Below are 15,213 nucleotides of genomic sequence, written 5' to 3'. Positions count from 1 at the left end.
GGCAGATGCCAATTTACTCACTTGACCAGACACATGACTGAGGACAATGATCCATCACTTCTTTTTCTTTGGGCTGTAACACTGAGGAGTAGTGGTCTTTTGCGTAGAATTTGGACCCACTACAACAACAAACATTACTTGATTGAACAATGTACACAGCCATGTGCTGTCCCGGGAATGCAATATTTTGGTGGACTGTACGCAGATGTGTCCTAGGTCCCTGGGCTAATAGGCAAGGCACATCAGTATGTACCAAATTCCATATCTACACAAATAGTTACTCATCTTGTGTGTCACACATGGCCCATCCCCAATCGTCAGGGGGAGATGTCAGAACCTAACACATCATCTTGGCTATGTGACAGGCAGTAAAATGCCCTGTACTCATCCCCTTGTGGCTGCTGTGCTCCCCTCAAACGGCCATCAAGGTACGCCACCGCCAGAATGTGGGCCATTAGTGAGTCATGCTCCAACGTGTGTCCTGCTCATGTTGGGAGGACAGCCCCAACTGAACCTCTGTGATCTTCCAGACCCAGCGTCTCAGATCTTCGCATCTCTTGCAACAGTGGTGCTATGCCAGCTATGGACCCTCAGGGTCCATACCTTTCAGGTGATGGCTCTCCAAATCTCCTTCTTCTGATGGGTGTTTACTTGTGTGGATGCAAGAGACAAAGCAAGCGATTACAAACACACGTCTTTGTCCGTATGGTTGTGTCACACACATCAGAAACACCAAGCACAAAATTGGCAATTTGTCAGCACACCACAAGTGCACAGCACAGATGCCAATAAGTACAGAGACATTGCTAGACAGGTTTGGAATCATCTACAAACTAACCCACTACCCTGCTCATGGCCTACAATGACTGAGCAAACCTACTGATACCAGGTAGCCCATGCTGCAGCAGCATGTATTGTGTTGTGAGCCACAATGAAACACTACACACCAATGTGGCTTCTGAAGGGTGAACTTCTTAGACTGACTAGACAAACTTGTTTACACTCTGCAAGATTGACTCAATGCATACAGTCCCTACAGGCAACCACCATAGTACATACTTCACCCTTACACTTGGGTGACAAGGAAAAGGCTGGCAGGGTAGGTACAGAAAGTGTCTTCACTGTGCATGTGGGCAAAGGTGGCGTACAAAATGCAAACTCATGGCACTTAAGGGTGGGTTTCTGCGGTGTGTACCTATATCACAGAACACACTGTTGAACATATTTTTCTAACCCACAGAGATGGCATCCAACATACAAAGGTATGTATTGTACAATTTCTGCTATGTAACCAAGCTACAGAGTCACATGTCATGGCCTCCCAGGAATCTACACACTGTCTGCACTGTGGATTTGTCATTTGTGCAATATGCCTGTACAGGACATAGAAGACTTTTGCAAGGTGACAACAGAGCTGTGGGAGTAAGGGACCTGCCATGAGTCAAAGACTCACATTGATAATAATGCAAAATGCACATTTGGACTAGTTCTGGGATTTACCTCAGTACCCATTCCTTATCTAGTCAATGGACTGAAGCATTCAAGGCAGATTTTGCCACTAGAGCCTCATATTGGTCACCGGGCAGGATCTGAAGGTCTACAGTGCAACAGTTGCATAATCACTGCAACTCTCCCAAAGCCTGGACTATATCCCATACTCAGAGATACATTTGACAAGCCCTGGTCTCTGCAGGCTGAGCATACAGAACCTACATGACACTCACATTTCCATCACTTCCATGCAGGACAGTACATCATGTGGCCATCAGAATGTGGCTTGAGGCTTGTGTGGCAACCTCAAGGGCAGAGTGAGTCATGATAAGCCTTCCAGACAACTGTTTGGCAAGGCCAGATGTGGGGTGAAAGACAGGAGTGGCTTGCGGCAAGTAGAATGGGCGAGGTGGCACACGGGGGAGGGGTTGGGGGAAATTAAAATAAAATAAAAAACAACACTCACCTCAATTCTGTGCGCCGCTCCTGCTTCTCCTCGCTGCAGGCAGAGGCTACCAGCCTGCCTGCGACCAATCCTGACGCTGATCAAAGCAGCCGGGGTGCTCCCAGTCTGCCTGGGAGCATGTGCAGGTTCTCTCGGCTGGAGAGAACCTACAGCACAAATGTGTTAGGCCGGCCCGAGAAGGCCAGCCAAACACACATGCACTCTAAGGGGGAGTGCAGCACAGCACTCCCCCTCACTGCTTGTCACCCCTGTGGCCCCGGCCTTTTACTAAACAACGATAAGAAACACAGTTTAGTAAACGTTTTGCGGCTGTCGCTGCTGGCGGGGAGGGTGCGACGCTCCTCTGCCCTCATGGAGGAGCCACCCCTGGTGAAAGATCTGTGGTGCAATACACATTGCTTACAAGATCCTCAAATCACTCAGACAAGATGCATACACAGCTCATGCTGTCAAGCATATACACCTTGTCTAACATTTACAACAATCATAAACAAAGAAATGTCATCGTATGAAAGGAAAGTCTTCTTGCCTAGTTATGTGCATCAAACACAAAGAAGATCTAGGGCCCCAAAAAACATCACACAACACAATGTGAATGAACACAACATATAGTACTGGTTTCTAGTACCTGCACCATGTACATCCCATTGATGCCACACAAACTGCAACAACAGACACACAAGAAGTCTAACTGGCACACAGAGGCACATTGTAGCCTGTGATGGGAGGGACAGGATGGTGTTGAACAGAGTCAATTGTGCGTATGGGGTATTTACCTGCTCTTCTGGTGAGCAATAGAGCTGACCATACAAGTGAAGAACCTCGTTCACAAGCCTCTCCAACTCCTCTGGAGAGAAGGCAGGGGATCTTTCACCTGCTGGACGTGGAATGATTACTCCCAGAAGCGGCACAAAGCAGCTGAAGTGGTGGAGGTGTTGCTGGCAGCAGTCAGGAGTCAAGTGACTAATTTTGCACAACGTGGCGTACACGTAGGCCACATATACGGTCATCACCACAGACTGAAACAGGCATTGGGCCGCAACCAACACAGACAACATTAGCCTATGGCTGTCTCCATCGCTAGTGGAACTGCCTATTGAGTGGATAGCTCCCACCGGCGGATGGAGACGGTTCCTGATGTCCGGTGGAGTAGGTCAGGCATCAGCCATTTTGGCAGTTTGAACGACTGTACATGGCCTTGTTATATGTATCACAAAAGCAACATAAGTTTAAGATCATGACAAACATCCTCAGTCTGTCTTGTTGTTTAGGCCTGACTACACAACCACAGTGTAGTTTGATGCAGGGCACGGATGGCATATGACGGTGGTGCAGGGGCCAACATCGCTGACAGTTTTTTGGGCGGTCAGAAAATACTGTCACAATGCGATGGACAATTGTGTAGCAGATAGTTGAGTGTGCCCAAATCCATGTTGTGGACACATGTGTTCACAACCCGGAGGGTCACATTTGACCCTTGTTTAGTTACCAGCGGTGATGTGTACTGGATGTCATGTATACCCAGTCAGAAATGCTTTGTCACATGATATTGTTGGCATGCATCAAGTATGTTGCTGTGGACACAGTGACTAATGTTCCAAATCATGTCTTTTCACATATAGGTACACTGGGATAAGGAGTATGCTACAATCTCCTGTCTACCGTCCATTGCCTGACCTTCAGACCATGGAGGAATGCCACGTCATCCAGCTCTAAAATCTGAGTAGGCAAACTATAGTGGATTTGTGCCATCAGTTGGAGCCAGATCTGATGCCAGCTGACAGTATTCCGTACTGCATACCACCCATTGTTCAAGTCATGTCAGTATTGTACTTCCTGGCCACAGAGTCCTTCCAATGTACAGTGGCCCTATCTGGTGCTATGTCCCAATCTATGTTCAGTCTGGTGTTGAGAGATTTCCTCTCAGCAATGTTGAAACACATTACAGCTATATCAGGTTCCCCGGCATGAGGATTTAGCCAATTTGAAGGATGACTTCTATGTTTTCACCTGCATCCCACATGTAGTAGGGGCCATTGATGGCACACATGTAGGCTTGGTGCCACCACAGGCCAATGAACAAGCCTATCACAACAGAAAAAAACTCCATGCCATCAATGTGCAAGTTATCTGTTTGGCAGATCTCTACGTCTCAAAAGTATGTGCCCATTTTCCTGGATCAGCCCATGATTCCTTTATAATGCGGAACAGCGCCATACTCCAGCTGATGTCACAATTGCAACCAGAGAGGGTGTAGTGCTTTCCTCTTATCTAGTTTCTAAGCACTAACATAACACAACAGAAATGCACTTCTGAGGTCAAAGAAGACTTTTATTGTTGTTAATTCTTCCCCAACCACAATATTTATGAATGACGAATTAGTAGCTTTCAAGTCCGCGTTAATCAAACAAAATATATCAGTTTGCAATATACACAGCAGGTTATATTTATAAGATATTGAATGCAAAGCAAAACAAATACTTCACCGTGTGGGAACTATCTACAGCTTCATCTTTCTAAGGTCTGCAAGCTGATGACCCCTGTCAGCCGCGAGAAAGAGAGATTCATCTACCCACACGGGATTGCTGGCAGCCTGCGCCAAGCTCCAGCACGAGGTCCGGCAGATTTGAATCTGACTCTCTGCAGCCTGTTACATTCGTTACAAAGGTGTGCCCCCTCCTCTCAGACCTGGGAAACTGAGCAAGCCTTTTGGAGACTGGCCAGGTCTCCAAGACTACTCCTGTTCCCAAGCTCAAGCAGAGAGAACAACACCCATGTACTCTCTCTTATCATGTCTAGTCTACTGTGAGAAAAACATCTTGGTTCTCTTGTGCAAAAACACAGCTTGGAAAAATACAGCTTGGATTCTCAACTGCAATGTCTAACTCCACGTTAAAGGCAATAGGCAGCTAACCTAGATATCAAATGCAATGTCTAGTGTCATGTCAAAGCCAATAAGCATCTAAGCTGAATACAAAATGCAATGTCTTATATCATGTCAAAGCCCATAGGCAGCTGAGCTGAATACAAAATGCAATGTATAATATCATGTCAAAGCCAATAGGCAGCTGAGCTGAATATAAAATGCAATGTATAATATCATGTCAAAGCCAATAGGCAGCGGAGCTGAATATCATGTCAAAGCCAATAGGCAGTTAAGCTGAATACAAAATGTAATGTATAATATCATGTCAAAGCCAATAGGCAGTTAAGCTGAATACAAAATGCAATATATAATATCATGTCAAAGCCCATAGGCAGAATATCTAATAGCATGTCAAAGTCAATAGGCAGCTAAATTGAATACATCATGTCAAAGCCAATAGGAATGCAATGTCAAAGCCAATAGGCGGCTAGACTGGATACAGCATGTCAAAGCCAATAGGCAGAATACAGAATGTAATGGCTAATGCAATGTCAAAGCCCATAGGCGGCTCAACTGAATACAGAAAGTAATGGCTAATGCCATGTCAAAGCCAATAGGCAGAATACAGAATGTAATGACTAATGCAATGTCAAAGCCCATAGGCGGCTAAACTGAATACAGAAAGTAATGGCTAATGCCATGTCAAAGCCCATAGGCGGCTCAACTGAACAAAACATACCATGTGCTACTGGTGAACATTGAGCAACTAATATGCGCAGTGGTGAAACACAAAGTCATTGGTCAAAACAAACTCCATCAAATGGCAGTACATTCCGCCCTTTGACCAATGAATTTTTGTTTCACATATCTCTTGTTTTAAACAAAAACAAAAAACAAAAAAAACATCAGCACAAAAAAAACATTATCAGTAAGTCAAAGCAATCCCTGAAAAGCAATAGAAGTGAATTAACATATAGATTTCATAACCTTTCACATCAGATACATCTACATAGAAAAGACTGAGCAATTTTTATACTCTGAATGAGTCTCTAATTCAACAGTGTTAGCAATTTGATGTGGCATGAGTTCTGCTCATGTAAAGGTGCACGGTCCACCTGAAAGGTTTGCTGGAAGATAAGCAAAAGTCAGAGTTCCATACGAGAGGGAAAAAAAAAAAAAAAAAACACAGCTTAGTTCCAGTGGAAGAATGCAATCAAACAAGTTGAACTTGAACTGAAGGCGCAGTTTGCGCAAAATGGATCCATGGTGCTGGCACTTTACTCAGCCAGGTTCAGGTTGGGGATTCGGTCCCTTCCCCGACCCCACACGCACACACCGGAAGGGGGACCACACATCACACTCAGGGACAGTGGCGAAACGTGGTAGGATCTGCAAAAGAAACAAGTATGACTTTTCTTGCAAATAACATTTTTCATTTAAACTGCACCCTTCCTCTTTCTTTTCCTGTTTTATAATCAGCAGGACGTTTTTGGGGCCCTTTGTTATATTCACTGCAGGTTCTGGAGGATCACTTGGGGCTTCAGCCCACACATCAGTACTGAGGTTTTTATCTGCTGCGCCACAGCTTCCCTTTTCTTGCACTGTCAGAAGGGCTGGGGCAGACTCCTTCTTTAACAAACCTCCATTCACTGCACTTTTGCCAATTTGGGCCATTCTGTCTCCAATTTGTATGAATAAATCAGATTCTTTTCTAGGTATCAGCATAATTTCGATTTTTCCTTGGTAATCTGCAGCAATCACTTTCCCTAAAACCTGATCAATTTGCCATTTCTGTTCTGGTAACTTTCCTCTCCCCAACTGCTCTGTGACTGCTTGCATGACAGATTGCTTTTGTGCGTGCTGCACAGCTTTTATCAAATCTAGGGGAATGTGCATCTCTCTCATCTCTGCCCACCTGTAAGTGGCTTTTTCTCTCAGCTGTTCACATTTCTGTGGCACCCACTTAGCCATCCCCACTAAGGCAGAATTCTGGGTGTACACTTCTCTCTCTGAATTTTTCTCATTAACATCTGCAAGGTAATTGAAGCAGTTAGGTGCTAAAACATTAGCAATGGACCAAAAATCAACGTAAAAATGACACATCTCACGTAGCTCTTGCTTTAAAATCTGACACACATTATACAACGCTGTTCCTTCTACTGTGCCAGAAAACAACATTTCAGTCAATGAATCATTAGTAAAACAAACATGCTTTTTATCTTCAGTGGACACGAATTCAAATGGTGCACACAACTTCATTGATAACTCTTTTACCTGTGGTACTCTAGCCCTATCTTGCAAGTATCAGATCCATTGTATGATTCTAGCTAGGGGCACTATTTTCTTTCCTTGTTCTTGATTTACATGTACATAAGTATTTTCCTCTTGCACTGCGCAAAAACCAAAAGTCTGCATTATTTCATTTGCCAAATCACAAGCGCGCAGCTGCATATAATTTTTCACAGTGACCATATACAAAAGTGTTAGGATTTCACTCAAATGAGGGCTATTCTTTTTCCAAAAATCAAACAAGCTAATGAAAGTCGGCTCTTGCTCTAAAATCTTTCGTTTTACTTGTGCATTTTGCCACGGTAACTCGTAAATCCTGGCTCACACGAAAACTCAGTGCAGCTCGGAGCTGTCTTAACCCCCTCATTACTGGAATGGGAACTTTCAGTCGGGCTGATTTGCTCACGTAAATTCCTATTTTCATGTTCCAACTTCCTACATTTCTCCTGCATTTCTCTGTAAGCAGATAAAGGTATCCAGACCTTTCTGTCATCATTACTTCCAAAAGACACATTTTCTACATATGTACAACAGGAATTATTTCTCAAAACATTATCAGGCATTTTAGCTACACATGCATTTTCTTCTGTAATTCCCCAAACAGAAAACAATTCACAGTTTTTCGTAGCACCATCAGGCAGTTTACCAATACATGCATTCCCAGACATGGTCTGCCGTGCTACTGTGATTCTCCAAAAAAAACAATTTCTGTAATTCTCCAAACAACAAAAACAATTACACTTTTAAAGTGTGCACTTAGAAATCTACCAACTCGTCAACACCCTCTTAATCACCTCTTAATGACCGACCCCACGACTCCTGGTACCAATTGTAGTGCTTTCCTCTTATTTAGTTTCTAAGCACTAACATAACACAACAGAAATGCACTTCTGAGGTCAAAGAAGACTTTTATTGTTGTTAATTCTTCCCCAACCACAATATTTATGAATGACGAATTAGTAGCTTTCAAGTCCGCGTTAATCAAACAAAATATATCAGTTTGCAACATACACAGCAGGTTATATTTATAAGATATTGAATGCAAAGCAAAACAAATACTTCACCGTGTGGGAACTATCTCCAGCTTCATCTTTCTAAGGTCTGCAAGCTGATGACCCCTGTCAGCCGCGAGAAAGAGAGATTCATCTACCCACACGGGATTGCTGGCAGCCTGCGCCAAGCTCCAGCACGAGGTCCGGCAGATTCGAATCTGACTCTCTGCAGCCTGTTACATTCGTTACAAAGGTGTGCCCCCTCCTCTCAGACCAGGGAAACTGAGCAAGCCTTTTGGAGACTGGCCAGGTCTCCAAGACTACTCCTGTTCCCAAGCTCAAGCAGAGAGAACAACACCCATGTACTCTCTCTTATCATGTCTAGTCTACTGTGAGAAAAACATCTTGGTTCTCTTGTGCAAAAACACAGCTTGGAAAAATACAGCTTGGATTCTCAACTGCAATGTCTAACTCCACGTTAAAGGCAATAGGCAGCTAACCTAGATATCAAATGCAATGTCTAGTGTCATGTCAAAGCCAATAAGCATCTAAGCTGAATACAAAATGCAATGTCTTATATCATGTCAAAGCCCATAGGCAGCTGAGCTGAATACAAAATGCAATGTATAATATCATGTCAAAGCCAATAGGCAGCTGAGCTGAATATAAAATGCAATGTATAATATCATGTCAAAGCCAATAGGCAGCGGAGCTGAATATTATGTCAAAGCCCATAGGCAGTTAAGCTGAATACAAAATGTAATGTATAATATCATGTCAAAGCCAATAGGCAGTTAAGCTGAATACAAAATGCAATATATAATATCATGTCAAAGCCCATAGGCAGAATATCTAATAGCATGTCAAAGTCAATAGGCAGCTAAATTGAATACATCATGTCAAAGCCAATAGGAATGCAATGTCAAAGCCAATAGGCGGCTAGACTGGATACAGCATGTCAAAGCCAATAGGCAGAATACAGAATGTAATGGCTAATGCAATGTCAAAGCCCATAGGCGGCTCAACTGAATACAGAAAGTAATGGCTAATGCCATGTCAAAGCCAATAGGCAGAATACAGAATGTAATGACTAATGCAATGTCAAAGCCCATAGGCGGCTAAACTGAATACAGAAAGTAATGGCTAATGCCATGTCAAAGCCCATAGGCGGCTCAACTGAACAAAACATACCATGTGCTACTGGTGAACATTGAGCAACTAATATGCGCAGTGGTGAAACACAAAGTCATTGGTCAAAACAAACTCCATCAAATGGCAGTACATTCCGCCCTTTGACCAATGAATTTTTGTTTCACATATCTCTTGTTTTAAACAAAAACAAAAAACAAAAAAAACATCAGCACAAAAAAAACATTATCAGTAAGTCAAAGCAATCCCTGTAAAGCAATAGAAGTGAATTAACATATAGATTTCATAACCTTTCACATCAGATACATCTACATAGAAAAGACTGAGCAATTTTTATACTCTGAATGAGTCTCTAATTCAACAGTGTTAGCAATTTGATGTGGCATGAGTTCTGCTCATGTAAAGGTGCACGGTCCACCTGAAAGGTTTGCTGGAAGACAAGCAAAAGTCAGAGTTCCATACGAGAGGAAAAAAAAAAAAAAAAAAACACAGCTTAGTTCCAGTGGAAGAATGCAATCAAACAAGTTGAACTTGAACTGAAGGCGCAGTTTGCGCAAAATGGATCCATGGTGCTGGCACTTTACTCAGCCAGGTTCAGGTTGGGGATTCGGTCCCTTCCCCGACCCCACACGCACACACCGGAAGGGGGACCACACAGCACACTCAGGGACAGTGGCGAAACGTGGTAGGATCTGCAAAAGAAACAAGTATGACTTTTCTTGCAAATAACATTTTTCATTTAAACTGCACCCTTCCTCTTTCTTTTCCTGTTTTATAATCAGCAGGACGTTTTTGGGGCCCTTTGTTATATTCACTGCAGGTTCTGGAGGATCACTTGGGGCTTCAGCCCACACATCAGTACTGAGGTTTTTATCTGCTGCGCCACAGCTTCCCTTTTCTTGCACTGTCAGAAGGGCTGGGGCAGACTCCTTCTTTAACAAACCTCCATTCACTGCACTTTTGCCAATTTGGGCCATTCTGTCTCCAATTTGTATGAATAAATCAGATTCTTTTCTAGGTATCAGCATAATTTCGATTTTTCCTTGGTAATCTGCAGCAATCACTTTCCCTAAAACCTGATCAATTTGCCATTTCTGTTCTGGTAACTTTCCTCTCCCAACTGCTCTGTGACTGCTTGCATGACAGATTGCTTTTGTGCGTGCTGCACAGTTTTTATCAAATCTAGGGGAATGTGCATCTCTCTCATCTCTGCCCACCTGTAAGTGGCTTTTTCTCTCAGCTGTTCACATTTCTGGGGCACCCACTTAGCCATCCCCACTAAGGCAGAATTCTGGGTGTACACTTCTCTCTCTGAATTTTTCTCATTAACATCTGCAAGGTAATTGAACCAGTTAGGTGCTAAAACATTAGCAATGGACCAAAAATCAGCGTAAAAATGACACATCTCACGTAGCTCTTGCTTTAAAATCTGACACACATTATACAACGCTGTTCCTTCTACTGTGCCAGAAAACAACATTTCAGTCAATGAATCATTAGTAAAACAAACATGCTTTTTATCTTCAGTGGACACGAATTCAAATGGTGCACACAACTTCATTGATAACTCTTTTACCTGTGGTACTCTAGCCCTGTCTTGCAAGTACCAGATCCATTGTATGATTCTAGCTAGGGGCACTATTTTCTTTCCTTGTTCTTGATTTACATGTACATAAGTATTTTCCTCTTGCACTGCGCAAAAACCAAAAGTCTGCATTATTTCATTTGCCAAATCACAAGCGCGCAGCTGCATATAATTTTTCACAGTGACCATATACAAAAGTGTTAGGATTTCACTCAAATGAGGGCTATTCTTTTTCCAAAAATCAAACAAGCTAATGAAAGTCGGCTCTTGCTCTAAAATCTTTCGTTTTACTTGTGCATTTTGCAACGGTAACTCGTAAATCACATTCTGGTCTCTCTCGTCCATGTTATCAGTTAAGGAATGCATTTTGTCTGCCAAAAACCCTGGCTCACACGAAAACTCAGTGCAGCTCGGAGCTGTCTTAACCCCCTCATTACTGGAATGGGAACTTTCAGTCGGGCTAATTTGCTCACGTAAATTCCTATTTTCATGTTCCAACTTCCTACATTTCTCCTGCATTTCTCTGTAAGCAGATAAAGGTATCCAGACCTTTCTGTCATCATTACTTCCAAAAGACACGTTTTCTACATATGTACAACAGGAATTATTTCTCAAAACATTATCAGGCATTTTAGCTACACATGCATTTTCTTCTGTAATTCCCCAAACAGAAAACAATTCACAGTTTTTCGTAGCACCATCAGGCAGTTTACCAATACATGCATTCCCAGACGTGGTCTGCCGTGCTACTGTGATTCTCCAAAAAAAACAATTTCTGTAATTCTCCAAACAACAAAAACAATTACACTTTTAAAGTGTGCACTTAGAAATCTACCAACTCGTCAACACCCTCTTAATCACCTCTTAATGACCGACCCCACGACTCCTGGTACCAATTGTAGTGCTTTCCTCTTATTTAGTTTCTAAGCACTAACATAACACAACAGAAATGCACTTCTGAGGTCAAAGAAGACTTTTATTGTTGTTAATTCTTCCCCAACCACAATATTTATGAATGACGAATTAGTAGCTTTCAAGTCTGCGTTAATCAAACAAAATATATCAGTTTGCAATATACACAGCAGGTTATATTTATAAGATATTGAATGCAAAGCAAAACAAATACTTCACCGTGTGGGAACTATCTACAGCTTCATCTTTCTAAGGTCTGCAAGCTGATGACCCCTGTCAGCCGCGAGAAAGAGAGATTCATCTACCCACACGGGATTGCTGGCAGCCTGCGCCAAGCTCCAGCACGAGGTCCGGCAGATTCGAATCTGACTCTCTGCAGCCTGTTACATTCGTTACAAAGGTGTGCCCCCTCCTCTCAGACCTGGGAAACTGAGCAAGCCTTTTGGAGACTGGCCAGGTCTCCAAGACTACTCCTGTTCCCAAGCTCAAGCAGAGAGAACAACACCCATGTACTCTCTCTTATCATGTCTAGTCTACTGTGAGAAAAACATCTTGGTTCTCTTGTGCAAAAACACAGCTTGGAAAAATACAGCTTGGATTCTCAACTGCAATGTCTAACTCCACGTTAAAGGCAATAGGCAGCTAACCTAGATATCAAATGCAATGTCTAGTGTCATGTCAAAGCCAATAAGCATCTAAGCTGAATACAAAATGCAATGTCTTATATCATGTCAAAGCCCATAGGCAGCTGAGCTGAATACAAAATGCAATGTATTATATCATGTCAAAGCCAATAGGCAGCTGAGCTGAATATAAAATGCAATGTATAATATCATGTCAAAGCCAATAGGCAGCGGAGCTGAATATCATGTCAAAGCCAATAGGCAGTTAAGCTGAATACAAAATGTAATGTATAATATCATGTCAAAGCCAATAGGCAGTTAAGCTGAATACAAAATGCAATATATAATATCATGTCAAAGCCCATAGGCAGAATATCTAATAGCATGTCAAAGCCAATAGGCAGCTAAATTGAATACATCATGTCAAAGCCAATAGGAATGCAATGTCAAAGCCAATAGGCGGCTAGACTGGATACAGCATGTCAAAGCCAATAGGCAGAATACAGAATGTAATGGCTAATGCAATGTCAAAGCCCATAGGCGGCTCAACTGAATACAGAAAGCAATGGCTAATGCCATGTCAAAGCCAATAGGCAGAATACAGAATGTAATGACTAATGCAATGTCAAAGCCCATAGGCGGCTAAACTGAATACAGAAAGTAATGGCTAATGCCATGTCAAAGCCCATAGGCGGCTCAACTGAACAAAACATACCATGTGCTACTGGTGAACATTGAGCAACTAATATGCGCAGTGGTGAAACACAAAGTCATTGGTCAAAACAAACTCCATCAAATGGCAGTACAGAGGGCCTGGCTGGTTGGCAAGTCATGTCTGTCCCGATTGTGTGTAGGCAATGTCAGGTGCTACAATCATGAAGTGAGTGACTCATTGTTGCGCGTATGTCCCAATCCTTAACAGGAGATTCAACATATCCAAACGGTCCTTGGTAATTGACGCCGCTGAGGAATCCAACTATGCTAGGGGAAGTCCGCTTCAGTGAGGTCCATGAAAGAACACAGCGGGCAGTGGAATGTGTTTTTGGACTCATGAAGGCCAGATCTCACTGTCTGGACAAGACTGGTGGAGCCCTCCTCTACTCACCCAGGAAAGTGTGTCATCAATTTGCATGCTGCATGCTACACAACATGGCTCCCTGCAGAGGAATATCCCGTACATCCCAGAGAAGGGGAGCCCACAGTGCCACTGAGTGAGAATCCTGAAATGCCAACTGACGACAGTGGTTAAGAGGAAGGAGCTGACTTGAGGGAAGATATCATCCACAGCTACTTCTCATGAGTGTATGTCATGTGATGTGATGATTGTGACTGTACAATGAACTGTAGTTGTGGAGTTTAGTGTTTTTGAAACAGTTAGGGAGCTGATACTCTGCAAAAATCAGTCAAAGACTGATTGATAAGATAGCTTTTGACACATCCCTACCTTAATGATGTTGCTTTGTTTGTGTCAGAAGTATTTATTGCAACGTTCTTTGTTTTCCTGATGCTTGTTATGTGACTTGTGTCATATGTATGGTTTCAAGCCTATACTCCTTGGTTTGCTCTTTGTACAGGAACCTTCACAATGACATCTTCATGTGGGAATTTCAGAGTTTTAACTTCAGCAGGTATGTGATGCTGTTCTAACATACGAAGTGGACATGGATTATTCCAGGTTATGTAGGTCACATAGTTTGGGTGTAGGAGATATGTGCCAAAACAACTTGGACAGTGTTTGGATGTAAGTTCAGAAGTGCCCATTGGACTTGTTTTGTGTCCTGTGGTGGGTCTGATGCATCATGTGTGTCATCATGTGGTCATACAATATGTAGTCCTTGGTCACGACCAAGTCAGTTTCCATTCACATTGGCTAAACACTCTTTTTGTATGACCTGTATATACCTGTAGATGTGTTTCATCACTGTAGGCCACAGTGCCTGTGCCAAAACTCTGGCATGTTTGTGTCATACCACCATCTGCATGAGCATTGGATCATAATGGCCCTGTGATCAGGAACTGTTGTACTGCCACCTATCTGAATCTTGGATTATGTGATGTTGGATTACTTTGGTGTGGTATGTGATAAGTCTCAAGCTGGTGACATCAACCACTTCAATGTTTTCCTATTCTACAGGACAATGTCTGACACTTTCGTCCATGGTCTGGAGGCCTGGACCCGTAAATATGTTTATTTAATCAGTATTAAACAGTAATCTATGATTTCTATTGGTTCAGACATATTGACAGCCTATGTGCTGAACATTGTAATACATTTATAGTTTGACCAGACACTTGTATGTATGTATTGTGCGGGATAGTTGTAATCATGAGCTGGAAACTGTGTCCATGTATTATATCTCATCTTGAGCAAGTACCTTGGATCATCATTGTATGGTTCACATCTGGCATCTACGTGGCTAAATATGAAATCAAAATCAGCAGAAAATGAGTGATGGGTGAATCAATTAAACAAAAATATGTGAAGGGGTCAGTCATGGTGAATGAAATAATTGGAGTAGATGCCACACCATTGGAAGTCCAAAGTCCAGAGTACTCTCTCTCACTTGAAATGAAAGGTGATTCGGGATCAGTCCACAAAGTGAATATGTGACACACCAACGAGGACCTTAAGGAAGAGAATTATTCCTGGCAGTGGTGGGTGTCTTGCCACCCATACCTCCTGGATTCTTTGCTGGACGTCCCCGCTTGCGGGTGGGATCAGATGCTACAGAGGCAGGGTGTATGTGGCTAGTTGTTCCTCTGGCAGGGCCTCCCTTCCTGTGGCTGCCTCCGATGTTGATGGGCCTGCTGTTGATGAGCCAAAGGAAGGGGAAGATTGG

The sequence above is a fragment of the Pleurodeles waltl genome, chromosome 1_1, assembly GCF_031143425.1.
Source record: "Pleurodeles waltl isolate 20211129_DDA chromosome 1_1, aPleWal1.hap1.20221129, whole genome shotgun sequence".
Taxonomy (NCBI): domain Eukaryota; kingdom Metazoa; phylum Chordata; class Amphibia; order Caudata; family Salamandridae; genus Pleurodeles; species Pleurodeles waltl.
Note: the sequence above shows the minus strand (reverse complement) of the source record.